This window comes from Malaclemys terrapin, chromosome 2 (genome assembly GCF_027887155.1).
Source record: "Malaclemys terrapin pileata isolate rMalTer1 chromosome 2, rMalTer1.hap1, whole genome shotgun sequence".
In the NCBI taxonomy this organism is placed as follows: Eukaryota; Metazoa; Chordata; order Testudines; family Emydidae; genus Malaclemys; species Malaclemys terrapin.
The window spans coordinates 206,276,156-206,303,550 of record NC_071506.1 but is presented as its reverse complement, the minus strand read 5'-3'; the positions used below and the strand labels follow the sequence as shown (position 1 = coordinate 206,303,550).

General features: G+C 41.1%; 1 protein-coding gene and 1 long non-coding RNA gene across 2 annotated transcripts in view; one reads left to right on the top strand and one right to left on the bottom strand.

The window, feature by feature from the left end:
* Positions 1 to 6,953: 6,953 nt before the first annotated feature.
* Positions 6,954 to 11,509, bottom strand: LOC128832307 (uncharacterized). The gene is made up of 2 exons (XR_008443958.1): positions 11,451 to 11,509; positions 6,954 to 7,486 (listed from the first exon to the last, which is right to left on the bottom strand). It is a non-coding gene; the product is annotated as an uncharacterized LOC128832307 (long non-coding RNA).
* A 3,798-nt stretch (positions 11,510 to 15,307) lies between these two features.
* CTNNB1 (catenin beta 1) overlaps positions 15,308 to 27,395 on the top strand; it is a 32,995-nt gene continuing 20,907 nt past the window's right edge. The window contains exon 1 of the mRNA XM_054019576.1: positions 15,308 to 15,507. The gene's annotated coding sequence lies outside the window, so the exon portion shown is untranslated. The remainder of the gene's footprint in view (positions 15,508 to 27,395) is intronic.

Sequence of the window (27,395 nt, the reverse complement as noted above, 5' to 3'; positions counted from 1 at the left end):
CAGGGGTGTGATTTCTAAAATGCACTGTGTTGCACATTAATTGGTCCATGTAGATCCTGCTGGTGTGCACTAAAGGTCCCCAGTGAGCTTTAATGTAGTGCTGTTTGAAACAGTACTATGTTAAAGTGCACTAGGGAACATTACGAAGAGATTACTTATTGCAGTCTATACTGCTCTAATGAGTAATGTATGTAATATACATTACTCATTGCAATAGACACAAAGAGAGAGCCACCAAATCCCCTGATTTTTGGACATCTACACAAATCTCAAAAATTGCTAAAAGAAATCAGTCCTGAAACATGAAATTAATAAACCCTGAATAACAGAAACCCGAGATACTGGCAAATGGTAAAGTTTGGCAAAATTATAAGCAACTGAAACCAGGCTCTTATAGATCTTATAAAAGAGTCAGGCAACCTTAACAATATATAGTGCTACCCACCCTGCCTATAATTATAATATTCCTCCCATGCCTTTTGTATGTCACTTGTCATCTGAGATTACATAACCTCTTCAGGACAGGGATGTCTGTACATTGCCTAACAAAACAGGCTCCCCAACACTAATTGAAATCTCTGGGAGCTGCTGCAATATAAATATGAATAACAAAAATAATAGTAATAATAAAACAGGTGAATTAGCTCTGCCTACATTTAGTGATATCATTGCAATAACATACACACTACACTGTGTAGCATTCTGAAAAGATTGCAGAGGTATAGGAATAATATATTGAAATGAATACATTTACTCTACATCACATAGTACCCATTAGGAGACTTTTATGATCACATTACTATGTGCTTTGTCTTCAAAAAGAGACTTCGCTGGCTTTTCCACCCATAAGCAGAAAAAATACTCACCATACTCATTATCAGTCTCTTGGCTCTGATTTTCTCTCTGATGTACAGCTCCAATACAATCTATTATTGTCACCTTTTCTGTAACAACATCCTATAATCCTGAACTAGCTAACACTCCGGATAGTGTTTTTATTATTGGGCTGAGGTAGATGCCTAGCTAGAAATCTTTCAGATTAGAGCGGGTTGAATTATTTGATTCACATATGTGTTATGAATTTAGCCCTTTTTTGGCTAGAGACTAATTTTAAATTAGTTTAATGAATAATTTTCACCCTGTGTGTCTTTTTATGAACTGTTTGCTTTGACTAGTTAGTGAGTGATCTGTTTGATGAACACTTTTTAAACAGCTGAATAATGAGTAAGAAAGAACAACAAAAATGAATTTATGGTACAATTTTTAAAATGAATGAAGGCTTGAGTAAAAATATGTATGGGTTTTGCATCTCACAATCATTGCCTCCAAATATACAAGAGTCCTTCAACACTTGCAAAGGTACGAGCCCAGAAATCACAGCAAACCTGGTTCAGCGCTTTTATTCAAGAAAATACTCAAGAATCATTTTGTAAAACTATTTGACCAGTTCTAAAGAATACAGAGCTCTCAAATGATCAGACAGTAAGGGGCAAAAAGGGTGAATACAGATTGATAGGGAGGGGGGCAAGGAAAAGTGTCATCTATCCATCATATAGGTAATACTGATTTTTGTAAAGGCCTTGAGGGACAGTTTTCATATTTTAGGTACAGGATCAGGTACAAATTTCAGATACTACGGGGACTCAGACAGTTGAGGTAAGGAAACATTGGAGTCTATCTGTATTTTTATTGTAAGTGTTATCATAGAACCATAAGGTTAGAAGGGACCGCAAGGGTCATCTAGTCTAACCTCCTACCAAGATGCAGGATTTAGCTCTCATGGAGAATTGTTAGATGCTTATAGCTCTGAATATTTGGAAATTAAATGGGTCTGAAAGCAAGTAAGAGTCCCAGATTTTACTTCCAGTACCACAAGAAATGTTTAGCAGCTCTTTACTGACAAATGCAATTGGTTAACACGTTACAATGGAGAGGTGTGTGCCACCCATCTCTGGTACTACAGGATCAGCAGGGGGACCCCCTCCAACAACAGTGATCTGCAGGGTGGAGTGGGAGAGAGGGGGAAGGTGATGAGGCCATTGACAACTTGTTCTTCATCTCTCCCTCTGTAGGGGCAGGATGTTATGGGAAGAGGGCTGCTTGCAGCTGGGAAAAGGATCAGGTTTCTGAGATCTTCAAAGGAGAGTATGTTGGCAGCTGACTCCCCCCTTCTACTATTAGGATTTTCCGTATTTGCACTGAGGATCCCTACCCCTGCCAGACCTCCTAATTAGCTCCCTCTTCCTTCTGTAGCATGAGCTCAGTCACATTCAAGGCCTCTTGTACTGTGTGCCACATCAGACTTAAATTGGGAGGCCTCACTGCATAATTCATGCAGCAGAGCTGTACTAAATTCTGCACCATTATGCAGCAATGTTAATTGATTACAAAAATCATTTGATAAGCTGTGTGACTCCTAAATCAGAACTGGGGCTGGGGCGGGGGGGGGTGGTGATGGATGGTGGTCAGGCAGTGGCAAAAGCAGCAAAGCTGGGAGGGATTAAGGAAGTAGCTTGTAGAAGGAAATGGCTGCCATCCAGGGCCCCTAAGCGAGGAGGCTTGCCCTATGACACCCCCAATGCAGAGGAGTCCTGTGCAAAAATAAATATTTGTCCGCTTAGCAAAACTGAGATGAACACTGAGGTGAATCAGCCTACAGGCTACAGTCTCAAAATTCAGTGCTGACAAGAGCACTTCTATAGCACCTTTAATTGGAGGACATTAAAACCCTTTGCAAATATTAGTTACTTAAGCCTCACAATGTTCGTGGAGGTGGGTGATGTGAGGCACAGAGAGGTTGACCTGTCCAGGGTCACACACCGAGTCAGCAGAAGAGGTGAGAGTAGAACTCAGAAATCTTGAATCCAAGTCCCCCACCAGATTCAGCTTTGTCGCTGACAGAAATTGTTAGCCATTACCAGGGGCCAAATTATCCCCTGCCTGATCCATGTGTGGAGGGGTCCTCCCTGCCCATTATCCCCTCTTTTGTAGGCAAGGGAGGGCAGCCACTTCTGCGGCAATACCCCTGTGATGTTCTGTACCTCTTGGGAACACCCTACACCCCCATGTTCATCCTTATAAAATGATTGTGTGGTATCCAATGAAAAGTTTGTCATATTGGGTGTCTTCGGAAGGCTCATGATGCTCTGAGCATTGTTGTTAGTTATAGTAATGTTATAGGTTATAATTTCAAATATATAGTTATGAGGTTGAAAATGTATCCTCATAGATTAAAATAAACCCAGGCAAAAACCCTCTAAGAGCAGAGAGGCAGTTCACACCTCATCAAGGCATGTATGGGACAAACCCAGACCAGCCTCACAGGAACAAAGGATACTGGCCTAGGCAGCAGCAAAGGATCTGTTGGACTCTCGAGTGAGTCACCCCCCTTCCTTTGGTCAGTTTGGGACTGCGATGAGGTAATGCTCACCTGACTCTGAAGGGGAGGGGGGCAAAGCCAAGAGGGAGGAAAGGACATGATAAAAGGGAGAGATGTTTGCCATGCTCTTCCACCTCCATCTACAGACATCACCACCAAGCAACTGAAGCGCTGATCAAAGGGGAGAGCCTGGCTGAAGGGCAACCAGCCAGACTGTGGTGAGAAGCATCTAAGTTTGTAAGGGTACTGAAAGTGTTAAGATCAGCTTAGAATGCGTTTTGCTTTTATTTCATTTGACTAAATCTGACTTGTTATGCTTTGACTTATAATCACTTAAATCTATCTTTATAGTTAATAAATCTGTTTGTTTATTGTATCTGAAGCAACACGTTTGGTTTGAAGTGTGTCAGAGACTCCCCTTGGGATAACAAGCCTGGTACATATCAACTGCAGCATCCAGCGGGCATAACTGGACACTGCAAGACGGAGTTTCCTAGGGTTGTGTCTGGGACTGGAGATATTGGCTAGTGTCATTCAGTTGCACAATCCAAGGGGCAATTTACAAGCCAGAGGCTGTGCATGAACAGCCCAGGAGTGGGGGTTCTCACAGCAGAGCAGGTAAGGCTGTCTCCCAGAGTCAGGGATTGGAGTGACCTAGCAGATCACTGGTCCAGGTAACACCAGAGGGGAACGTCACAGCCCCCACACCTCTAGACCTGACAGAGCCCTCTCAGCACAGTCTGTATTGAAGGAGAGGGAGGTAACTGAGTAGGCTGAGGAGGGTGTGCAGGGTGCATATTGTCACCCCTTGAGCCCTGTGGCGTTTACCTGGAAAAGTGCATACAAGGCTGCTGAGGTCAGGTGGGTATATCTCTTGGCATGGATCTGTGGAACCAGACTTCCCAGGGAGTTGTGGGGATGGAGACTAGATAGGGTTGCCAATTTTAGTTGGATGTATTCCTGGAGGTTTCATCACATGACTTAATCTTTAATTCTCGGTGACTCCAGGACAACCCTGGAGGGTTGGCAACCCTAAAGACTACAGGTGAGCGCCTGTGTAGAGACAAAACATTTTTTAAAAACAAACAAAAAAATGCAACTGTAAACCCCATAAAAATTAGCAGGAGACTCACGAGTAGCTGCACCATATGAAAGTGCTTTTAACTCATTTGTTAATGTTGACTAGATTTCCATTTGACAGTGCCCCTTTAAAGAGAGAAATCACAGAAATGTATTCTGTGTAGTTGGGATTTACATAAATTGTGATGGATGAAATTCAAATAAAGGCTTTTTATTCTTGCAGAAGTACAGGTACCATAGGCCTGATCCAGCAAAGCACTCACATATGTGCTTAACTGTAAGTATGTGAGTAGTCCCATTGATTTCCCTCACTTTCTAGGGGAAGGCATGTTGTAGCTGGTGCTCAGGATCTGCCAGGACTGGGCCCAGGGTCAACAGTCATAATAAAACTGAATCTTTAGTCACTCTAGTCCAGCGGTTCTCAAACTGTGGGTCAGGACCCCCAAGTGGGTCACAACCTGATTTTAATGGGGTTGCCAGGGCCAGCATTAGACTTGCTGGGACCCAGGACTAATGCTCTAGCTCCAGCCCTACCTAGGGCAGCAGGGCTCAGGCTGTGGCCCCCCTCTCCACCACACCTGGGACGGCAGGGCTTGGGCTGCAGTCCCCTCTCCCCACCACCCAGGGTGGCCAGGTTTGGGCTCCGCCCCCCTCCCAGGGTCATGTAGTAACTTTGTTGTCAATAGGGGGTCACAGTGCAATGAAGTTTGAGAACCCCTGATTTACCCATGAAAAGATAGTTTAGTTACATACATACCCACAGCAATACAACGTATGACTGTCATATCATCTTGCATCCATCCATTTTCTCTTCTTCACATATAGCTATCAAATCTCCCCTTCCCTTTTATTTTGTTCTTGGGGTTTTTTTGGGGGGGGGAGCGGGAGGAGGGAACATTAATAAGAGGGCTGGAAAACATATCTACTACTATTTTTTCTTGAAATTAGTGGAAAAAAACTCCTATAAATATACCTTCTCTTGAAATAAAGAAACTATACACAACACCCCTTTCCCCTCAAATAAATACTCACTATATGTATGGCAGTTGCCACGAACACGTACTATATTTTTCTTTATAGTGACTAGGAATAGGGAGAAAGGATGATCTATTTATTGGGGTCTAGCCTAAGACTCAAAAGACTTGGGTTCAATGCCCTGCTATGCCCCCTTCTTCTTCTGTGACTGAGCAAGTGATTTGGGGACAGAGTTTTCAAAGGTATTTAGATGCCGAAAGATGCACATAGGCACCTAGTGGGATTTTTCAAAAGCATCTTGCTCCCTTCAATGGGAGTTAGGCAGCTAGGCCCTTTAGAAAATCCCAGCAAGGGCCTATCTGCATCTTTTGACACCTAAATACCTTTGAAAACCTGGCCTTTAGTCTCCCTCAGTTCCCTATCTGTACATTTGGAATACTACTACTTCATAGGATGTTGTGGTGATAATTTATACATTGTGAGGTGCTCAGATACTATGTTTTCTATCTAAGTACTTTAGATAGAAAACAAAGTTACAAATTGGTAACTATTTCTGCTCTAGAATAATGATAGTATAATTCCTAGTCTTGAATAATGTAGTTATCTTTTATTCCTTCAGTTATATTGTACTGTACTGTCAGTTTTTAATCAGAAGTCCTACTGAAATCAACTGAAAGCAAAACATGGCCCCCTATTTGGAACAAGACTTATTTTTCTGTCTAAGAGCTTGATCCTGAATTACTTCCAAATCAGACGGGGTTTTTTTTGGTGGTGCTCCAAGGATGAAGCCTAACATTGCCCATGTTATAGTACCAAGCTTACTGTGGGAGAAGAAAAATTTTGGACTTGGAATACAGAAATATACATTTTGTGCTGAGGTTTGAGAAAAAGTATCTTGTTTTTTGTTTTATGGAGCTACATATGCAAATCAGTGGTACATTTTAATAAACAGGATAATTCTTTTTTGGGGTGGAATATTATAATAAACTGTTATGGACATTACTGGAATATCTAAAATATAGGGACTGAGCTTGCAGTTGTTACCCTAGCAAAATAACTATTGACATCAACAGAAGCTTGGCATATGTAAGGACTTAAGAATCAGGCCCTTAAAGTGGATGAGAAGAATCAGCAGAAATAAAATAGATTCTGACACCAAAGCTTTCATATAAACCAAGAAAATTTCCCTGGTGGAGTACATAGATCTCTGAATAACTGATGGCTGTAGGTATTTCTCATTAAGGTATGAGATCTTCTAGGCATACAAACTCTAGTTTAGGCCCTATTTATGCAACCCTTACTCTTGTTCACGAGTAATCCAATTGACTTCAGTAGGACTACTCATGTCAGTAAGCATTTACCAATGTGAGTAAGGACAGCTCATCAGGCCTTTTAAGAATATCTTTTATGCATCAAACCTCACAGCCAGCGTGCAGTGCAAGTGGTGTTTCAGCATCAAGGTTCCCTCCAAGTACTCACTGGTAAGTTGAACAAAAATATAGATATAATCTATGCAATCTCCAAGAAATTAGTTTTATAGTTCTGTTAGGATACACACACTATTACTTTTGTTAGATTACAGAATAATTTTTTTAAGTTTACTCAGCGAATGAGCAGTCTATTAAAATACACAATATACAACTCTTTGCTTTAATTACATTTTCAAAAGAGTGTGCTGTACATTGCCGTAATGAAGACAGAAAACTAATTTCCATTAGTAGAATGGTTTCAGGGTGGTAGCCGTGTTAGTCTGTATCAGCAAAAAGAACGAGGAGTACTGGTGGCACCTCACTAAGATGCCATTAGTATAATGTTAATGAAGAAAAATCAGCGCAATTTAGTTCTAAACTTCAGCCTCAGTTCAGCTTCTTCACAATGTTTCCGGCAATTACGTCTGTATGGTCTTTTTACATGCCCAAAGTTAATCGTTGAACTGTGGTGCAAGAATGAATATGGACAGTTGCTTCTGGGCAGTTTAGCTTCACTCAGCCTCCAGTCCTTGTAGTCTTAGCGTGCTGCAGTGTGTTACTTGGCATATTTCTGAAAGGTAAACTAGTAACCGGCTCCCATTAACACTGTTTATCAGAGAGGAGAGTAAAATTCTTCATCTAATTCACTGCAGATTCTATAACCTGAACAGCAAATACAATTGCTTTTCTCTACCATAAAGTAAATGGAAAATATACAAATTTGCATCAGTTACTACTGAGATGTTTACAACCTACACCTTCCCAATTATACATATGCAATACCTCAGTATGTCTTTACCTACAAAGCTCTGGAATACAGAAGGTTAGAGATGAATGGTATAATTTAATATATAGGCAGACATTACATCTTCAAGCTTGGACATATCACAGGAGCGCCTTTAAATATATATACATTTCTATTAGGGTTTTTAAATTGTCTGTTCCACTTCTCTATTGATGGCTAAAATGTTCAGGGGAGAGGATGGTCTTTGACAACACGCACACAAGATATTTATAACAACAAGATATTTCATTCTGCATTTTGTTTTAGCATGTGGGGAGAATAGTAATTGTATTCAGACTTGAAATGGTTTGGGTTACGCAGTTCAGAGCACAAGCACCTGCAGCAAATTAATTTGTTGTAGCACATTAATTATCTCCTAGCTTCTATTTAGGCTGCAGCTGTTGCTATTATGTTAATAATATTTTTATAACCACTATACACAACAGGTTACGGTAATACTAGAAAATTCTTGGGGTGGGGCGTGGAGTTTTTTATTATTATTTTTCAGAGCAAAATGGGGACCAAAATTAAACACACAGGCATCCATCAGGCATTTAGCGTTCTATTTATTAACTGATTTGAAAGAGAATGGGTAACTGAAATTAGAAAAGAGTAACAATAGACAAAGATGGCGCGTGCAGAATTTGTGAAAGCAAAAAAGAAGAAGAGGGGGGGAAAAAAGAGAGAAAGAAACACCGCACACCGCAGTGCTGGGTGGTGAGAGTTCGGGTGGGGGTGGGGAAAATGCTGCAGTTTTCATGAAATAATAAGGTGGAAAAAAAGGCATACAAAGAGTAGGTTTTTCATTGTCTGTAAAATATAAACACAGATGAATTCTGTCTTTGGTTTGTTCATGCTTTTCACTCTGCACAGCAGGGATGTTCTTAAGAACTTGCCCTCTGCGAAATTTCACTAAATGGAAACCGTGGACCCTGCATGATGTGATTATAATCACACCAGCCACTCTTTTTAACATAATTTTTTGTTTAAAATCCAGTAATGCTTCTTGTTTTTAAAATATATATCTATATTTAAATGTATATCTAAAACTGTGCTGTTTTACGTCCTTACAGCAAAGGGCGAGCTGAAGGTAGAACTGGCTATATCCCATCTACAAATCTCAATGGCTCAAAAACAATATGAAAATTTTTAGCTGACAAGAACATGTCTGCTGCCTGCAGTCACTGCAATAGCTCACCATGTTGCCTACTAACCAAAAGATCAAAAATTATCGATTTCATGGCGCTGCGTGCTCGGGATAGGAAAGCTACTTTAAAATTTGCATTATTTAAGAAATGAATTAAGAGAAAAGACTCATGTTTTAAAACACTTTGGAATGTAAAAGTGGGTTTATGTTTTAATCTTATCAATGATTTACTATAATTCTATTATTTTTAGCAGCTGGGGTCTGGAGATGATTTTTTTCCGATGAATTTAGGATTTTGCCGCAGTATACATCTGCAGTCCCAGAATCCTCCGGTAAGATAATCCCTCTTGCGATGGGGAACGCCTTTAACCTTTTCGTGAGTGAAAAATCTGCAACCATTTTGAAATTAAAAAGGGGAAAGAATGATGATTCTAAGAGCTGGAATGATATTTACTCTGCATTGAAAGAACACTGAAAGGAAAACATACTGTAAGCGCTTTGTGTCATTTGAGTATCTAGTTGTTGTCTCCATTACTCATACTCTTTCAATGATGACCATAAATACTTACTTCTAGAGTATGGTGATAACCATATTTCATGCTGCAAAGAAATTCAGAATCAAGGTCTAAGATATATACTTATTTCTTTTGTATAATTACAGACCTGCCATGAACAACTATTACCACACTGCAGACCCAAATGAAAGTTTTCAGAGCAACTCCCATTGATTTGCCCAGTGGATTCTTAGTTACTTGCTTGTGTGAGAGTAGCCAACTTTCTCGATTGACAAGAGGTATTTACAACTACTTAGCCTTTGCAGCTGGAAAGAAATCAAAAGATTAAACTGAGCTATGAGATGTACTGCAAATCTGAACTCCTAGTCTAAAAATAGCCTATTTGGACGTCTGTTAAATGAAACTCTTATCCTGATGTCTAATATTTTCAGATTACATATTAATTGGGAAAGGTCAGTCTGAATAGGAAAATCAGTCCTAATCACTCTTAAAAAAACAGGACTGAAACTGAACATTTTTTTAAAAACACCAACTCAATTTTTAAAGTGTTTTTCTTTCTGATCACATATAGCATTCTTCTTTCTACAGTACTGACATTTAAAGGGTTACCCATATGAAAAATAAATGGCTTCTTGTAGATGGAGCGGAGTGGGGGAGAGGAGGTAGGTATTGCACCTTTGCGTCTATTGTTTTAGTTTGTTTGCGCTAGTTTTTCTGCAAGGCTGGCTGAACACAGCAATCACACATTCCTTTAAACTAGGAAGGCAAGGTAACATAATCAGTAAGAGTCAGACATATATTTATATACATTTTTAAATGAAAACTTGGGTTCTGTGGGAAACTAGATATGACAAAATTCAAAAAGAGAACAGACTTGTGGATTTCTGTTGGCCTTGATCATAATTAGCCATAATTATAATAACTACCATTAATATTATAAATGCAAAGCAGTCTCTTTATTAATTTGGTAAGTAGTAAAAATATATGTATTCGGTAAGGGCAAAATTTCCATTTTGGTTTGTTTAGTTTTGCTGTATCTACTGCTTAATATGCCGGATATTGTGATGAGGAATGTCTCAGCTGCTAAATCAGTTAAAGACTTTTTCAGTTTCTGAAACACACCTGAAATATAAAGTTAAACTGCTGTTGGCTTTCAAACAAATTAAGGCGGATAACAGAAATGTTGCATGTCTCTAGAAGAAAAACATAAAAATGAAAGAATAGTCTTTTTTGTTGAAACAAAGTGTATTGGTCATTAATGACTATTTCTGGTCACTAATAACTATTTCTAATATTTGGAACAACACTTACAGAGTGCTCTATTTTATGTAATTTCAACCAACTAACTAGCTGTTTCGACCTATCATTTTTACACTAATTTATTAATGTTTTATGGTCTGCCTTCATTTCAAGAAGATGATCTACAACTATGATATCTGCAACATTTTTTGTCTCATTATTTTACGAGAAAAGCAAACCAAACCAAGAGCTCAAACGTGGCTAATTCTTTATTTTTCTTTCTTGTTTAAAGTGTCTGCTAACAGTAGTATTTTACCGAAGTTGGGTCTGGCTGAGAGAGCACTTTGTTTTACTACAGCAAAGTTTTTGACTTGTATTAATAAAAGATATTTCCCAACTATGCAGCAAGCATTACATTACTTAATCCTGTGTCTCAAGTAGAATGTTTGAACGCTACAAGCATTTGCTTTATTTTTTTCTGCCCTGCCATGTGTTCCACGAAAAGAGCAAATATGTTTTTATACGCCGCACTTTTAATTTCAGTGGAAGATTTTTTTTTAAATGTCCAACATGCTGCATTGTGGCATTGCTAAACTGAACACATAAACACTTAGCATTTTAACAAGATTGTAACTGAGTCTGTAATCTGCACCTAAAACGTGCATGGTTAGAAGCCAGTTACTTTTTAACATCTGTATGGGAAATCAAAGATTCAGGCCCAGTGATTTAAATATATTTTTAATTGTTCATTCTGCTTTGAGTAAGTTTTAGTACCATTGCTACTTATTCTTTACTATGTGCTTTAAGAAGACATAGCTATATTCCAATAGCCTTAGCAAGAAAGGTGACCAACTAAATTTACCTTTATCCCATTTTTTTCTGTTTAGCTGCTTCCTACTGTGGTGTGGAGTTAAAAGTTGATTCTGCAAAAACAATGCCAAGGATGTAAAAAAAAGGGTGAGAGATCTGAATCATTATCTTTTACAATTTAACCAAGAAGTTCTCCTTTGCAGCGGAGATTTCTCATTGCAGAAATACACAATGGTTTTGCTAGAAGGCTGTTTGACATTTTTTTAAAGAAGTCTGCAGTATAGTCAACTAACAAACGGTTACCAAAACAAATTTATTAAAGTACTAATCAGCTCTTAAGAAACTTTTAAAGCTATATATATACATAATGCATGCTTGGGGGCTAGGGAGACAATAAGTAGACTGATTGTATATATTCCATTGTTTATTGTGAATTCATTAACTGAAGCCCTGCATTCTAATAGCCAAGACAAAATGTTTCCCTTTTGCTATACTGTACAGTATCTGTTTTACATCGTATTTTAGAAACATGTGTTATAAAACAAAGTGATATTACAAGTTAAAGTAAATTGCAATTGTAAGACTTACATATAGCTGCTCTTCTCAGCTAGCTCCACAAAACAGAAAGTATCTAGTAAATAGTTAACTGCTCACTAACTAAATACTGCAAAACCAAACCAAATCAAAATGTTAATTGCCTACTGCCTAGATACAAAACATAACAACTCTGCAATAAATCAAGTACAGATTAAATTACTAAAAATATACAATATTATAACTTTTCTTCAACTCACTATAAGGCAACACAATCTGCTGAAGGCCTTCTGAGATTTATAATTTTAAAAAAATTTTAAACCTCCTTTAAAAGAGGATCATTCCAATGGTCCACCTCATGTCAAAAAGAAGAGCAGTTTACAGCCTTGAGGCCAGAAGCAAACACACTACCCTTCCTGGAAAATCCAGGCTCCAGCAGCCCCGTCCCCTCAGACCTCAGGGGGTAGGACAGCACACAAAGAAACTCTGAAAGGTATCTGGGACCATGCAGTGCATCAAGGGCATTTGACTGATTCTACTGTTGTTATCAAGGACCCAAAGGAATTGCTTATAGTGAATTTGCCAATAACAACACTTTCCACTGAAATAGCACCTTTCATCTAAGAATCTAAAAGATGGGTCAGTCAGTAATATTATCCCCATTTTACAGAGGGTGTAGCCAAGGTATACATGATCGATACAGATTTTACCCAAGGTCATGCAGCAAAGCAGTTGGGGGAAAAAGGAGTTTCACAAAGAACCCAACTCTTTTGCTGCTAGCCTCCAACCTAACCCCCCAAAACCACGCTGTGTTGGAGAGCTATCATAAAGCAGAATGAAAAGGCCTGATGCAAATTGCAATGCCACTAATGGTGACACCTTTCTGCCTACAGCAGAATAGTTGTATTGAACAATAAAGGCTTCCTCCTGCTGGAAGTCGGCCAGAGTCTGAGTCTCAAACCTTCAGGTTATGATCCAAGAAGAAAGTATTGTGCCTGATTCTTGTATTTTGTTTCTTATGAGGTTATTGGGGTGGGTCTTTCAATCTGGGTATTCAAAGCAGCTTGCTGTGCATCAGGAGCTATATATTAGCTAATGAAAGTGGGTCCCTAGTACTTCCTTGAAATGGGAGGCATAAAGCCCCTAACTGCAGGATTATGCACACAGCACATAGAGGCTAGGGGTTGTGTTTTGGAGCTTGGACAGCTTGTGGGAGAATGGCCCCAATAGGGCAATGGCTGTGAGGACCAGGCTGAAGTTTGTTGCATGCCCTCAAACGGAAAGTAAAAACAGAGGCCGTTAAAGAGCCGATACCTTGAAAGCTCATTAACTTATAACAGTAACTTAAGTCTCCCCCAATTGAGAAAGCCTCTGCTCCCGTCCTACCCCGGCTCTATCCTGCGGGTGCCCGGCGTTACCTGCCCGGGCAAAAGCGTGCGAGGAGTGGGATGAAAAAAGGGAAGTCGAGGAGAAAGGAGGCACCTTCGCTCCCCCACGTGGCCTCCTGGCACCCAAGCGCCGCTCGCCATTCCAGCCCCGAACCCCACCCCTTGGGATGAGTGAGGCGGAGCCTGGGCGGCTGCGACGGGACCCAAGGAAAACACTGGGCCGAGCGGAGTCAATACAACGCGCCCCTAATGACCCGGACGCCCTGGCACAGGAAACGCGAGAGCGGGAGCAGTGGGCGATCCACTTTCGTTCCTTCCTATGGAGAAGACTTTAAAGCATCTTCCCTTCCGACTCCAACAAGTATGCACGGTCTGAGCGCTCCTCGAGGCGACACGGCCAACAAAGTCCATATATTAGGCAGTTTTGTTTGCCTGAAATATACTTTGTCGGGGCAAAATCGCGCGTTCGGAGAGATCGCACAATAAGTCTCGCCAGTGGCAAGATCAGCTGCCTATTTAAAACATCCCGCTAGTGCAAGATTTCGCATACAAAGAAAGAGCCGCTTATGTGTAAAAATATTCTTTGCTGGTACACGATCAGGTAGGAGCAGAAAGAGCCTATGGGAATTATATCCAGTTCAAGATACAAAAAAAGAGGCCCTATAAAAGAGTTCTTGCTAGTGCATTATGATGAAAAAAAAAAACCCAACCCTACATGAAACACCCCAATGCAACACCGTTGGTATATACAAAAACAAATACAACAGCCCACATAGGTGAAACATACACTTTGCTAATACAAAACCATGGATTAAAAAAAAAAATCACGTCTTGTTCTAGCCAAGTACGGTGTTGTTGTTTTTAACATAAACTCTTTATTTGTAACCGTGATCTTGCACTGGTGAATGTCTCATAATTTTTTTTTAAAGATGTTAAGCATATTTTGCCAGTGCAAGATAGTACATGCAAAAGTGTGTAAAACAGTTTACGATACACGATCGTGTATGCAGAGGCTGAAATACATGTGCAAGATCGTGCATGCAGTGGAAAAGCTTGTGTAATTCATATTTTCCTGTTTTTAAAACTCCTTCAGAAGGCGAAAAAGCCGAGTTTTCTCCCAAAAAACCATTGCATAACTAGATACTTTCTTTGGCAACTGCTTCCTGACAAATATTTATAAAGGAATTGCGGAACGCGTTTCCGCCTACGTGAATGAGTCTCATAACCACCTTCCCCAGACTCACTGCCACTAATTGTTTAAAGGAGTGGCGGACAGGAAAGCAGGGCACCGTGCATCCAGCAAGGCAAAGTGTGTGCGGCGAGGAGGCATCGCCGGTTTTTTTTGCAAGCCGATCTCAGAAACTATTATTGTTTTCTGTTGTAAATCAGAAAGTTTTCAGTGCTGCCGGAAACGCAAAGGAGCGGAGGGATTATTATTGGCACTGGGCTCCACAACAAGCATTTGGGAAACACGACACCAGTTTCTGTAGCTAGTTGCATGTAAAAAAACCCCACCCCAGCTCGCAAATCCTAATTTGTTATGGGGGGAGTGAGGGGACTCAGAGGCCGATCGCTTGCCAAGTAGTTACTACCCCTTTAAGAACAACACCACACTGCTGCTCCCCCCCGGCAGCAACTTCTCTCCCAGGCAGGAAGGAACCAGTCTCTCTCCCAAGCTCCAGAATAAGGTGTCTCCGCCACCCCCTCCCCATCCTGGCCTCATCACACCTCCCTCTCTGCTGGATCACTGCTCCCATCCTGCCTTGTTCGCCACAGCGCCCCCGCCCCCCCGCTGTGTTCCCAGACTCCCCCCCACCCCCTCTGCCCTGCAACTCCATTCGCCTCCCCCAGCGCCCTCCGCAGGGGCGAGCTACCCAGCGCGGGCGGCGCACAGCTGCCCTTTGTCTCCCTCCGCCCTGGGAGCCAGGCACTATTTCTCCTCCCCCTGCCCTGGCGCTGGGTGCCTGTGGAATGCTGCGCGCCGAGCCCGGCAGCGGCGGCAGGATACAGCCGAGTCTTGCGCTCCCTATAAGAACCTCCTTGCGAGCGACGCCATTTTAAGCCTCTCGCTCGGTTCGGCGGCAGCGCGGCGGCAGGGGAGCGTCCGGCGCGGACGGACAGAGCCGGAGCCAGGCGACGGCCGGAGCCCGGGGCTGGGGGAACCTTGCGCTCTTGCCTCCCCGCAGTGTCAGTGGCGCTTTCTGCTATTTCCCCGCGTCCTCCCTTCCGCCGGCGGCGCTTGGTTTGCTCCCAGCCCGGCGGGGGCGCTGGTCCCGGGGGCGGGAGCCGGGGGGGGGGGGTGTCTCTCCAGGGAATGCGGAGGTTTGGGGCTGGGAGGGCGGAGGAGGGCTCTGCCCGGGGAGGCGACGGGAGGTCCCCGCTGGTCCCGGGACGGGAGGGGGGGTGCCTGGGTGGGGAGCTGCTCGGACGCGGGGGCGCTTGACTTGGGCGGTCCGGACAGTTGCGTGGCTGGGGAGGCTGGAGGCGGCAGCTGCGGCTCCGAGGCGCCCCTCGGGAGGCTGGAGGGGCCCCTGCCTGTGGCGGGGCGAGGCGAGTTTTCTGCACCCCGGCTCTAGGGTGGGAGGCTCGCAGCAGAGCCTGTGGGCTGCAGCCGGGCTTGGAGCAGCGTGGGGCCGATTTGGGGAGGCGCTGGCGGGCTTTCCAGCACGGCTCCGATAGCAGGAGGGTGGGGGGAAGGGAAGCGGGTTCGGGTTTGTTTGTACTATGTAATTATCCAATAACTAATCTGCTGCTTGACTGCAGGGGCTGTTATCTGTTGCATTGTGGGCTTTTGTCTCAGCTGCATGTGTATTTGCAGGAGAGGCTCCTGTTCGTATCCATGCTGCTGCTGGGTGTCTTGAGTTCAAGCTGCTCCGGAGCTGGGTGTTTAAAGCGAGTTTAAAACACCCCAAGTAGCTGGAGTCTCGTTAAAGAACGAGCCAGGCGGCTTGGGGCTCTCCCCTACCGGGGGAGGAAAACTTGCTGGCTTTGCACTGGGCCACTTCAGAATATGCAGTGTGTTGTGGGGGTTAGCCTCCAGAGCTGATCCTTCGGAGGGGAGGTAGTCTGTGGACCAATTCTGTTGTTGTTTCCTTTGGCTTATATGAAACTTCTAAAAACTCAGGCTGCTTTTTTTTTTTTTTTGATAGCAATACTTTGAATTTGTTGGCTGTGTTTTCTTGATCTCTACTGTATGGAAGGACTCTTGTTCTGATACCCTGTATCTTCCAGACATCCGTGGTCTTCCCCCTCCCCCAAAATATGCATGCAAGTGGTGAATGGAAAGAGGGTGGGCTGGTATGCTGAGGTCAGTGGAAGGAAATCAAGGAGGAGTTTTAGTAAAATAAGAACTTCGTTTATGAGAGTGTAGTAGACTCAGATTAGAAAGTGACCAGAATGAACAGGAGAGCTGCCTCTGATCTTAAATGTTATTGCAAGATGTGTACTCTTCTGTGTTAGGGTTTATCACCTGTAGATGACTTGGCATGCAAAGTCCAAGAGACTTCTAAAAGCCTTGACTGAATTTAAGATTTGTATAAAATTAAGATGATTATTTGGCCAGATTACCTGTTTTAAACTTTGTTTATTAACTAGTAATGTGGTAAAATATGCTATAATTTTAAATTAATAGACACTCTTTTTGAATATCTTGGCCTAAGACAAGTGACTTGACTTAACTTCCAAAAGTACTAGTCTGCAGATCCCATTAACATCAATGGCAGCTTCTGGATGCTTGGCACTGTTGAAAATAAAAACAATTTGTTTAGGTGCCTAAATGTGGCTTTAAGAGCTGAATTACACATACTTAAATTTCACCATTGTACACAATCGTGTGTGTACTATTAAATGCAACTATTAAGAGTAGGAGGCCAGTGTTTGACTTCGCTGGTTTTTATTTATTTAAGCAGTCTTCAAAATTTAGTAGTGAAGAGGCTTGAATCTTTAAGTTGATCTTCTTGTGTCTCACCTGGTGTAAATGGGTAGTAGGGTTTTCACCCTCTATGTGAAATTCCTCATAGGAAAGGGTGGGATAGAAAATGGCCTCTAGAATGAGACCAATCTTAAGTAAAGATGTAACACAAGACCTAATACAAGGTAAGTCTTGACCCGCAAGTTAAAAGCCCCCTGTCAGTTTAATTGTAACTCATATCTGTTTCAATCTTAAAACTAAAATTCTAAACTTCATACAATTTATGCCTTCTTCCCCTCAACTCTTGTGCAACAAAAACTGGGCTAGGCTTTCTGCTTAGCATGTACTAACATAATGCTAAAGTGATTGTTGCAGTGATTACATATAACAGTCTTTCTGGGTTAGATTTGCTGAAATTTAAGCTTCAGGCCTAACAGTTTTCCTTTAAACATAGGATTGACTGTATGAAATGATCCAATTTAATGAAAGGAAGAAAAACATTGATCAGAGTCCAAGATAGCATGTGTGGTTTTTTTTGGGGGGGGGGGGGGGGAGAAGAAGAGAAGAATATGGACATTGGCATTTTAGAATTAGGTACTGCCCACGTGTGGTAATCTCTTTACATCAATTTCTACCTACAAAAAACAGAAGTTTATGCTTTTTCAATTTTATATCTAGGAGTCTGACTGCTCATCTGATAAAATTCACTGGTAGGGCTCTAACAAGTTTTATCGGACATCAAATTCTTAATATGGTCACTAAAGCCAGAAGAAATTCTAATGCATGTGCAGACATAGCAATAACAATAAAGTTGTTCATGCTGATAGTTTACTATAGTTTAGGCTAATACAGGGATTGCAGTAAACTGAATAACTTGTGCTTCATGACTTAATTAGAATCTCGATATTGTAGTCAGGAAATCGAGAAATGTGAAGTCATTCTTGATGGCCTCAGTGTCTTAAGCTTGTCTTGAATGATTTCTGCTTTATTAAGGCATGTAAAGTAATTTTTTTTGTGCAAGTGGCAGCTTTTACAGAACTCAAGATTTGTGTTTAGTTCTGCTATTTTAGTTTTTTTAAACTTTGTACTTATTGATGTATAACTGAAAATCTAGGTAGGCTTTGTGAACTTTAGTGTGATACATGCTGTCATTTGCAAATTAACTCAGTCTTACAAAATTCTAATTGCCTGCTGCCCTGGGCTAGTGCACAGTTTTATCAAGTGAAACAATTGTCATAATAAAGGATGGGTGAGGCAAACTGTGCTTCTCCTTTTAAACTTGTGTGCATTTCTTGCGATGCTGATCTAGCTAGACATTGCCATTAAAACCAGTTTCTTAGTATACTGTTACCCCAAAAGATTAGATTTTATAAATTTGCCACATCCTGATACAGTAATGCTATTCAGTAATTCACAGCATTATCAAAGCCTGCAAAATCAGTATTTAGAGTGCCTGCTATGCATTCTACTCCAGACTTTTTCAAAATAAACTCCCAATTAAATTAACTTCCATGTCAAGTTTTTTAGTCTCTGGTGATACATTGGCTAGAAAAATTGATGCCCTTAAAAAGGGAATAGTGGTGTTATCACCGATCATAACAAAAATGTGACACTCTGATTTAGAAGTTGATAGGGATACTTACTTTGAAAATTGTCTTCTGTGTGATGTACTAAATTTTTTAACATAGTACAGTGTGAATAGATGAAAAATCCATGGTAGGTTGGTAAAACTGTTTTGCCTTTGAGTCTGCATTAATGTCTCCCAAGAGAAGGAAGTAAAATAATTGAATAAATTAACATCCAGGTAGTCTAGACACTCTTGCTTCTGACTGGGCACAGACTGCAATCCACAGCGTCACTGACACAAAACTTAACTCAAACATCTTCAGTCTGTTTCAGGAAATTATGAATGAAATGGGGCTAAGTACTTATTAGTTCAACTGGAGCTCTCACTGCAATCTCTATCATACTGAACTGAATAGTAGGCAGGTCTCTGACCAAACTAACATTAGAACAGGTCTGTCGAGGTAGATTTTAACAGTAACTATATTCATGTTGAAAACATGAATCAAAATGGAAGAATATATTTGTCAATCAGCATGATCTTGTTAAATTTAGCATGAATTATGAAATATAAAATATACTCATCACATACATTCAGGGCACACTTGTCAACAGAAGATTAAAATAGAGCTAGATGTTACAAGAAGAGGTTGTTTGCTAAATGGGAGTATTGTCCCATAACATGCATAGATTTCTAAGGGAACCTTTGAACTCTAGTTCTTGTAGTAAATATCTTTATATATTTCTCATTGGCTTAGCAACAATACAGATGCCCTCAAGTGGCCAAAAATCTAAACATCCCACATTGAGATATGCAAATACTAAAAGCAAACTGACTAGGTTAAATGAAAGGTGTTGATCAAATTTTCTTTGGGTATTGTAGCGTCAAATTTCACTAACATCCAGATTGTAGAGTCACAAGGAGGCAAAGTACGGAGTAAGTTTTATAGGAGTGCTTATATTTCCAAATTATTCCATTCATGGAATCGGACTGATCGAGCAGTTGGTGCCCTAGCTGTACAATTTCTCAGTGTTCTGGTGTTTCATTTAGTCTATTTGTAACTTTATAGCTGCTTAATTTCTTCAATTTTAAGATGCTGAGACTAATGGGGAAACATTAACTACTTTTAATAGTGTAGTTCAATTCAGTCTTGGAGTTTCTCACATCTATCTTTGCACTAATTCCCAGGATTGAGTCAGGTCATAGACTTCGTTATGCAGAAGTGCTGCAGCAGGACTTTGGTGCAAGGTATTAGTGTTGTCAAGCTGCTTTATGGATGGGGACCTATTATAGAGGTCTACTTTTTTCTCTCAACACATTTCTTGATAAAGTGTAGAGTTCAGCATACAAAGCCTTGTTAAAAAATGGTTTCTTCTCCTATACATGGCAATTTAAGCACAACTGTTGGCATGGATGTCTAGTCTTGGGTCTGGAATGTCTTAATTTTGGTCTTTTGTATATGTGGTGATACTGCAGTGACTTGAGTATCAAAATTAAATTGATTTAAACTTTAAGGGATTACTGCTCAATACTGAGACCTTTACCACCGTAAGCAAAATTATATGTAATTGATCTCAAAGTTAATAAATTCTTGGTTGAGGGTTTTTTGGAAGGCGGGCATATAAACGAAAGCTTAACAATATTGTGGGAATAGTTTATGCCAGAGTAGTTAAAGTAGCTGGAACTGTGAACATGTTATAACAGTGGGGGTGCAACCATAGGGCTTGTCTTCACTATTGGGGTAAGTTGACCTAAGTTACACTATTCCAGCTATGTGAATAATGTAGCTTAAGTTGACACAGCTTAGGTCAACTTACCCTGGTGTCTTCACTGTGCTGCATTGTTGGGAGGCGCTCTCAAGTCGATTATCTTACTCTTCTCTGAGAGCTGGAATTGACTGCAAAGCGCTCTGCTGTTGATTTAGCAGGTCTTCACTAGACCCACTAAATCGACAACCACTGCATCAGTTGCAGCAGCATGGATCTCACTGGTAGTGAAGACAAGCCCACAGTGGTTTTGGTTGCTGATAAAGCAGTTTATTCAAGCTGCTAAAGTATAGTAATGTCAGAAAGCGCTGTTACTAAATTCTTTTTCATAAACTAAGAAGCAAACTCTGTAATGATGAAGCACCCCCAATCTGATTTTTGGCTTCTTCGTGCACATTACTATGATGTCTCTAGAAATAACAACTAATCCTCAGACTTCAGATTAGACTCTGCCTCAATAGCTGGTCACAAGTTGTAGGCAACTTTATTTAGGGCTGGCATTTAGATGCTCACATGTAGATTGTAAAATTGGTTACTATGTTTACAGTTCCAGCATTGCAGAGCTGGTAAAAATCCATTTGAAAGTGAAAAGCAGTCCCTCATGAAGAAGAACAGGAGTACTTGTGGCACCTTAGAGACTAACAAATTTATTAGAGCATAAGCTTTCGTGGACTACAGCCCACTTCTTCGGATGCATATGCATATGCATCCGAAGAAGTGGGCTGTAGTCCACGAAAGCTTATGCTCTAATAAATTTGTTAGTCTCTAAGGTGCCACAAGTACTCCTGTTCTTCTTTTTGCGGATACAGACTAACACGGCTGTTACTCTGAAATCAGTCCCTCATGAGTATCAGTCTCCTAAATGAGAACTGGTAGTGTTTTCTTGGTGTCTGCGAACACTTTCAGTGCTTCTGCTTATCGCTTTGGCAAACAACTGCAGGTTAACAAGACTGTTCATGCAGTCTTAAATAAAATTACATGTTTATTGCCTACTATTGGTGCTGCTTGTAGCTTTCCCCAGGCTGTGGCCATGACTGTTCCACACTGGGAGGAGGAGCCAAAAGAGGAGGCTGACAGAGTGGTATAGAGTATCTGCATCTTGTCTTGCCACTAACCCCTGGTCTATACTGGGGGAGGGATCGATCTAAGATACATCGACTTCAGCTACGCTATTCTCATAGCTGAAGTTGCATATCTTAGATTGACTTACTTCACGGCGCAGGATTGACGGCCGCCACTCCCCCATCGACTCCGCTTCCGCCTCTCGCCCTGGTGGAGTTCCAGAGTTGATGGAGAGCACGTTTGGGGATTGATGTATCACGTCTAGATGAGACAAAATACATTGATCCCCAATAGATCAATCACTACCCGCAGGTGACTGTTAAGAGTGGGGTAAAAGACAGAACTACTTAGTGAGAGCTGGGGAGGCTGTAGAGGGAGTTTTGTACCTTTGGAGCCAGAGGCTGATGTGAAAGGGGAATCCAGGAATAACTTCTCAGTGGCAATCTCAGTAGCTGAGGGTGGGTCTGCCTTTGTCACCAAGATGTCTCTGGACCTTGTTGCACTGGAAGGACACCACCTTTACTTGCTTACTAACCAGAGGTAGATAAAACTATCTGGCAGACATCATCTAGCCCTGTAATACTGATTTGGCTTGAACGGTGTATAACAAGTGCAATGTTGTATAGTATAGGTATGGTCAATCTTTGTGTAAATTGAACACATTTTCTTTAGGATTTACCAAGACAAACACGTAACTACCATGATGCAGTTTCTAGACAGTTTGAAGTATAACACCACTCTAAAAGCAACCTGCAGAATCTCGTGTCCTCTGCTTGTCAGATATTTTATTCTGATTATTGGAAAATGTTAAGCATAATTGAAGGGACAGAAGAGATGCATCTTTAACAGACAGCAACCATGCTGTGCTGTTCTCACCTCTTTGTGGGCTATACTTTTTTTGCAGTATATAGAATTGATGATGCAAGTAATCCTACTTTTTTTTAACTACAATGATTTGCTTGGGAAGACCCTCTAAATCTTCATAGTACAGCTAATCCAGTTCTAGAAAATGTAGTCAAGACTACTATAGCAGGATTTAATTATGGCTTTAAACAGCTGTTTTGTGGATGGGAGTAACTTAATTTTCTTGAAGATACAAAGCACTCTTGTGCTGTTGCTGTATTTGCTAAGATTAGGTAATAAAAGCATGTGAACAAGAATTGGAATTTCATTAATTGTAAAATCTGACTTTACAACTTTAGTTCTTAGATTGCTTGGAATGATGGTAGCTTTAAACCAATTGCAATGTTGTGGACAAGGCATCAATCCTTTTTGGGGTAGGGAGGAGAGTTTTGTCTCTGAAGTTCTCCATTAATAGATCTCTTACATGTATAACCTAAGACATATATGGAGGAGAAGCAAGGACTTGGAAGCCTGAACTGTTAGTGTGATAGCCAGTCATTCATTGGGCATTCAATTCCCTGCAGTGTAGAAAAGTCCTTTCTCAGTGGCTTCAAATAGCAGTGAAATGTTTACTTTAAATGCAAAGTATACTAACTAAAATTGCATTTTATCAAACTTAGTTCTTTGGGCAGACTGAGAATTGTAATTGTGGGAGAAACCTATAGAATGACTGTCTGACTTCTGTTAATACAGATTCAGAACTGGAAATTGGAAGCTTAACTTCAAATGTGTGAGGCAAAAGTTCTAGAGAAACTGTAGCATCACTATCAATGCCCCTTCTCTTGCAAAGCTTCAGACTGGGTTTTCTCAAGCCTATGTTTGTTTGTTTTCAGGGAGTTGGTATTGACCTCATAAGTCATCAAATTCACTGTGAATCTAGAATGACAAGATGTTAATCTGCAAAATTAAAGAACTAGATATTGCTGGTAGAAAACTGCTTTCAGTACAAATGTTTTACATAAACTTGATTATGAAGTCTGCTCTTACACTATACGTTAACTAGCTTGTACCAAGTCAGTTTTTGAATAGCTGCCTCTAAACACTTCTAGAGTAGTCTAGCAACCAAATCTGATGCTGCATTAGGCATTGGAGAGAGCAGAATTTTCATGTATTAGCTGGCTTAATGGCTTTCCCTCAAGTCACTGGCATCAAAAAGCCCTTGGAATGTATCATGCTGACTTTAAATTGAAAGAGTACTTTTCCAACTTTATGAAATAATATAAAATGGTCACGTGGTGACACTACTACTTCACAGCTATCCCAGATGTACAAGTCTCCAGTAGGATAACAGCTGTAGTGGAGGAAGACCAGTCTTACTACTTGAAATTGTGTAAGCAACACAGCAAACTGTTCAATTTCACTTTAAAATCAGTAACCTAGCTTGCATAGCACAGAACTGGACTTCACATTTTCCTATGCATATTAGATGCAAGAATGGAATTCTTTCAAATTAGATGGAAATCTGAGACTGACTAACACAGTAGTCTGGGTTGGTCCCAGGATTTTAGGGGTATCTTCAAAAGAGCTCTGTGGAAGTTCAAAAGCTTCTCACCAACAGAAGCTGGTCCAATGAAACATTACCTCACCTATCTTGCATCTCCTTAGCTTTAAATGTCAACTTAAATTCTTAGACTAAAAGCATCAGGTTTAAATAAGGACTTTTTAGACAAATGGGGTAAAGGATGCCGTAGCAAACTTTTCTGAGCTGGAGTAATGTCTTATCTGTAGCCTTTCATCACTTTTGTGAGTAGGACGGACAGACTGAAACATATATTGTATACAAACATGTAAATCCTGCCATAATTTCTTCACTTGTCCCCTGCTTGTGGTGTTGTACAAAACATCTGAAAGAATGTAAGGGTCAGTGAAGCTGGATTTTTTTCCCCTCACAATTGGTTATCTTCTGAATTAACAGTCAACTGGTATCAATATTAACTAAAAGTTTTTATTAAAACAGGCTTCATTTAGTTATATTTAGGTCCCTACCAAACTCCTGCTCCATTTTGGTAAATTTCAGTCATAGGATTTTAAAAAATCCTAAATTTCATGATTTCAGCTGTTTAAATCTGAAATTTCAGTGTTGGAATTCTGGGGGGGAGGGGTGTTGTCACAAGATTGTATGGGAGGGTAGAACTACTGCAACCCTCCTTCTGTGCTGCTGCTCTGGTGGTGCTGCCTTCAGAGCTGAGTAACTGGAGAGCAGCAGCTGCTGGCTGGGACCCCAGTTCTGAAGGCAGCAGCACCACCAACAGCAGCAGTAAGGGTGGCGATACCATATCATGCCATCCTTACTTCTGCACTGCTGCTGGCAGGGTGCTGCCTTCAGAGCTTGAAACCCAACCAACAGCCACTGCTTTCCAGCTGCCCAGCTCTGAAGTCAGTGTAGAAGTAAGGATAGCAATACCATTTAACCCAACCTTGTGACCCCATGCAACTCCCTTTGGTGTCAGGACCTCCCAGTTTGAGAAATGCTGGTCTCCCCTGTGAAATCTGTATAGTATTGGATAAAAGCACGTAAGACCAGGTTTCACGGTGGGAGGTCAGGTTTCCTGGTCCATGATGCGTTTTTCATGGCTGTGAATTTGGTAGGGCCCTAGTTATATTCTCCAATTAACTATATAGTGGAGGAGGAGTTCAAACCTCTAAATCCTGAGTCTTCATGGGGGATATCTAAATGAATGTTGCTTAAGTAAACTTGGGAATAATATCAGATTGCTAGTATCTTCAGCCTCTGAAAGCTTAATGGTCTTCAACTCCTGAGTTAGTGCACAATGCATAATTTCAGTCAATTCACCCTGACAGACACTGGATGGGGTTAAAACCAACAAGAGTAAACATAATTGTAATCTACAGTAGCAACAGCATAATGAACTAAACTGTAAAACCCTGTATTTTTAAATGCCACCATTGTTGGAGTATCTTATTTGAATTTTACAAAACTGCAAGAAGGCAAAACAGTTGATAATGAAGGTCCTGCTAGTGGACACTTTTCAGTAGGAATGTAACTTGTATCAACAGTTCTACTGACTTAAAAGGGAATAATCATGTGTGCAGCAGTGGTGGCTAAAACTGTTTTTTGCTTAAAACTTTTTTCCTAGAGGCAAATCTGTCAGTTAAAAAAACTTGTTTCAGTGGTGGTAATGAAAAGATATTTAGACTTTCAATACATAGGCCATAATTTTCAAAAATAGGAGCCTAACTTCTAGGATCAGATGGGATTTTTGGTCACCTTAGTGATTTAGGAGCACAAGTCCCATTGCCTTCAAACAGCAAACTTTGTATAGCTAGTCAAGATTTTTTTTTCTTTCTGGAAATTCAGTACTTTAGAGAAGGTGGCTTTGCATGGTGTTGGAGTTTGTAGTGGTCTCCCAATAAGCATGTTGAGGCCCTGGAATTATCTTCAGGCATAGATGAGTATTAAGTATGAAACTTCTTAGTAAAAAATCTTTTTTTTTAAATCTGAAACACTAATTAGGAAACTAAAATGCTTTGTACTTCCCATTTTATAGTCTTTGACTTTTATCCACCTTAGTTTGTCATAGTCTCTCTCATGCTTATGGAAGCACCCACAGTTAGCTGGTTTTGTGAGTGAAGAAACTGCTCATCTTAATTTCTAAAAAAGAAAGGTATTAAGTTTATAGAGGCTACTGCAATGACTTCAGTGCACTAGCCTAAATAGCAGTGTTAAAGTATTGCCCTTTCTCTTGGCGCCAGCCACTTGTAGGCAATGGACTATTGAACAGGTATCTATAGGACTTCTAATCTAGAGCAGTAGATTGTTTGTGTATTTTTCTTCAGAACAAGAACGTGAACTAAAGATACTTGGGAGAGCACCACAAATAACCCTGCATCTTTCATTTCCCCTATATTTGGCTTTTGGTAACTGAGTTTGTTATCCTAATTCCAAGTATACTTCTTCCAAATCTTGGTAGCTGAGATGGGTTGGTGCTACTGCTCCCTTAAAGAAGTCTGTATTTAACATGGGAGTATCTCCAATACTAATTTCTTACTCTGTTTACAATGCAAAAGGAGAGGCTGTCAGTAATCACTACTGAAACTAATTGCTAAAAACTCCAGCCTGAAATTCCTTGCTGGAGAACAGAATACTTGACAATTTTAATTAAGAATTCTGATTGCCTTTTTTTTTCCCCAGTAGTCAAACACTTGCTCAACTGAATTGTGGGTGAGCTTTGCAGTTTCAGTGAAAGGATTGCCGCTGTTTTAACAAACTTTATGGAATTATGTTTTAGGTATTTAAGCAGCCAGTACTGGCAAAGAATGGCAAGTAATTCAAAATTTGACTTGGTTACTGTCTTGGATCAAATGACTTAAGAACTTTGTATACTTCAGCCATTTGGCTAGAACACACTACTTGCCCTGCCTTTAACCTTGATTCTTTGACTCCTTGCTTCCTCCCAAACTTGTCTGTACTAGGGAAAACTACAGAGCTCCTAGCTCTTCTAGCATGGGTAGGATCTATACCAGGGTGGTCAAACTACAGCCCATGGGCCAGATCTGGCCCATCAGCTGTTTTAAGCCAGCTCTTGAGCTCCCACTGGGGAGCAGGGTTTGGTGCTTGCCCTGCTCAGGGTTGGGGGCTGCTCCATGCAGCTCCCAGAAGCCACAGCATGGCATCTTTCTCCTCCCTTCCCCCTCTTTCTCCCTCCTCCTCCCTCCCCCCACCAGCACTCCAGCCAGGGAGTAGGGTTGGGGGCTGCTACACAGGGCTCCTGGAAGCAGTGGCCTGGTTCCCCTTCCAGGGCTCCAATGGGAGCTGCCTGTGGATGCAGCAGTGTGCAGAGCCACCTGGCCATCCCTCTGCATAGAAGCCAGAGATGGGATGTGCCACTGCTTCTGGGAGCAGCTTGAG